This window comes from Colobus angolensis, unplaced genomic scaffold, assembly GCF_000951035.1.
Source record: "Colobus angolensis palliatus isolate OR3802 unplaced genomic scaffold, Cang.pa_1.0 Scaffold210, whole genome shotgun sequence".
NCBI lineage: Eukaryota > Metazoa > Chordata > Mammalia > Primates > Cercopithecidae > Colobus > Colobus angolensis.
The window spans coordinates 13,376-16,578 of record NW_012115267.1 but is presented as its reverse complement, the minus strand read 5'-3'; positions in this window follow the sequence as shown (position 1 = coordinate 16,578).

Below are 3,203 nucleotides of genomic sequence, written 5' to 3'. Positions count from 1 at the left end.
TATAAATATAAAAATATATAAATATATAAAAAATACAAATACATATATATTTAAGAGACGGGGTCTTGCTCTGTCTCCCAGTCTGTAATGCAGTCCAGAACTCCTAGGCTCAAGGGATTCTCCTGCCACAGCCTTCTGAGTAGCTGGATTAGCTGGGACTATAGGCATACACTGCCACACCTGGTGGTATATTCAGCTTTAAATAAATGCATTGGCTGGGTGTGGTGGCTCACACCTGTAATCCCAGGACTTGGAAAGGCTGAGGCTGGAGGATTGCTTGAGGCAAAGAGTTCAAGATCAATTTGGGTGACAGAGTGAGACTCCATCTCTAAAAGATTTTTTAAAAATAAAACGTACTTAAAATTTAGGAAAGATCTCAGTTGCAAGGGCTAAGTTGAAAAGACAGGAGTAAAAGGGTAATAGACAATTTAGAATATATGGATATATGTCATTTGGTACTTGAATATATATTATTGTTTTTTAATTATTTAATAGTCCATGAATAGATTAAATTCCATGAAGACAAGAACTGTACCTCATTCATCTTTATAGCCTTTGGATGCCCAGTGTACATCATAAAGTAGCTATTCAGAAAATATATATTTAAAAAAATTTTGAATGTTCTGTTTACAGCAAAGTTCTCTAAACTAAATATAGTGGTTGAATACATTTCTACAATAAAAAAATTAGACAATAAAGACAAACGGCATTTCTGGGCTTATACTGGACAAAATAGGAGCAAGAATAGAGGCAATTTACTCTGTTTCTGTTACCTTAGGATGAAAAGAGTTTGCTTCGATTTATCCAAAATCTTTTTTCTCATCCAAATATGAAAATATTATAAAGTTAAATTTTCAGCGATAACATTGTATTAGTCCATTTTCATGCTGCTGATAAAAGCATATCCAAGACATGACCATTTACCAAAAAAAAAAAAAACAAAAAAAAAAAACAGAAGTTTAATGGATTCACAGTTCCACATGGCTGGGGAGGCGTCACAATCATGGTGGAAGGTGAAAGGCACGTCTCACATGGCAGTAAACAAGAGAAGAGAATGAGAACTAAGCAAAAAGGGTTTCCCCTGATAAAACCATCAGACACTGTGAGACTGATTCACTACCATGAGAACATTTCGGGGGAAACCACCCTATGATTCAATTATCTCCCACCGGGTCCCTCCCACAACATGAAGGAATTATGGGAGCTACCATTCAAGGTGAGATTTGGGTGGGGACACAGCTAAACCATATCAGACATATTATCTATTGCTACATAATAAATTACGCCCCAAACTTAGGGCTTAAAACCACATCCATTTTTTTTCTTCACAGTTTCTGAGGCTTAGGGATCTGGAAGTGACTTAGCAGGGGTTCTGACTCAGGGTCTCCCAAGATGTTGGCTGGGGCTGCAGTCACCTGAAGGCTTGACTGGGCCTGGAAGATCCACTCTTCAAGAGGCTCACTCACATGGCTGTGGGCTGGAGGTCTACTCACAACTCTCCCCAGAGCAGATCATCCAAGAGTAAGAGCAAGCCGGAAGACACCATCGCTTTTATGACCTAGTCTCTGACATCACACACAGTCACTTCTACATTCTATTCACTACAAACAAGTCACTAAGACCGGCCCACATTCAGGTGTAGGGGAATTATGTTCTATCTTTTGAAAGGAATATTAAATAATCTGTGGATGTATTTTAAATCATCACAGTCCACCATCTGGCCACAAATTATTTCTATTTCTCCCACATGTAAAATACTCTCATTCCTCTCAACTCCTCCCAAAAGTCTCAAACTTGTACAGGATGTCCAGGTTTGAGGTCCAGGATGCAATTATTTAAATCAGATCCCAATACAGAGAATTCTTCTCAGGTGTAGTTCTTTTTTTTTTTTAATTGAGACAGAGTCTCACTCTGTTGCCCAGTCTGCAGTGCAGTGGTGCAATCTCAGCTCACTTTTAACCTTGATCCCTGGACTCAAGTAATCCTCCTGCTTCAGCCTCCCAAGTAGCTGGGACGACAGGCACACACCACAATGACTGGCTAATTGTTTAAAAGTTTCTTGTGGTGATGGGGTTTCACCATGTTTCCCAGGCTGTTCTCAAACTTTTGGGCTCAAGTAATCATCCTGCCTTGGCCTATCAAAATGTTGGGATTACAGGCATAAGCCACTGTGCCTGACCAGTGTAGTTCTTTAAGAATATATCTTCAAGTAGAGTTCCTCTCTGTCTAAAGTCTTGTGGACTAAAGAGACAAGTTATCTGCAATGTCTATCAATTATCTATCACTGTGTAACTAATTACCCCCAAAACTCTGTGGTTTAAAATAACATTTATCTCAGTGTCTGTGGGTCCAGAGTTTGGTGGTTTTGCTGGATGAGTCTGACTCAGTGTCATTTCACAATGTTGTAGTCAATGTGGGATGCAGTAATCTGAAGGCCTGATTGGGGCTGGAGGGTCTGCCTCTAAAAATCCCTCACCGGCATGGGTGTCAGCTGGTGGCCTCCGTTCATTACCATGTAGATCTCGCCCTGGATGGCTTAAATCTCACAACACACAGTTGGTTTCCTCCAGTGGAAGTGATCCAAGAGGAAGCCAGCAACATGGAAGCCATGATGCCATTTATGACCTAACTTTGTGACATGCCATCACCTCTTCTGTATTCTATTGGTTACTCAGAACAGCCCTGATATGACACAATAGAGGACTAGGCAAGAGCATCAATCCAGGAATTTACGGCTCATGGGTGCCATCTTGGAGACAAGCTAGCATGCCCGTAATGCTAGAAGCTGAACCCAGGAGCACCATCAGAGGCTGTAGATTCTGGTGATGTCTCAAACACTCTTCCTGTGATCTTGATACAGTAACAAAATTTCTGAGTACCCTGAAAATGGAAATAATAAGTTTCTACCAGGTGAATGATTAGGTGATGATGATCACTTTGAAGTCACATGAGCCTGGCCATGTAAATCCAGCAATGTGTTCTTGGAAAAAAAATCACTGCCCTTCTCTAGGCCTTGGTTTCCTCAGCTTCAAAAAGTGTATAATAATAGCTGCTTTGGGCCAGGCCCAATAGCTCATGCCTATAATCCCAGCACTTCGGGAGACTGAGGAGGGCAGAGCACAAGGTCAGGAGTTCCAGACCAGCCTGGCCAATATGGTGAAACCTGTCTCTACTAAAAATACAAAAATTAGCCAGATGTGATG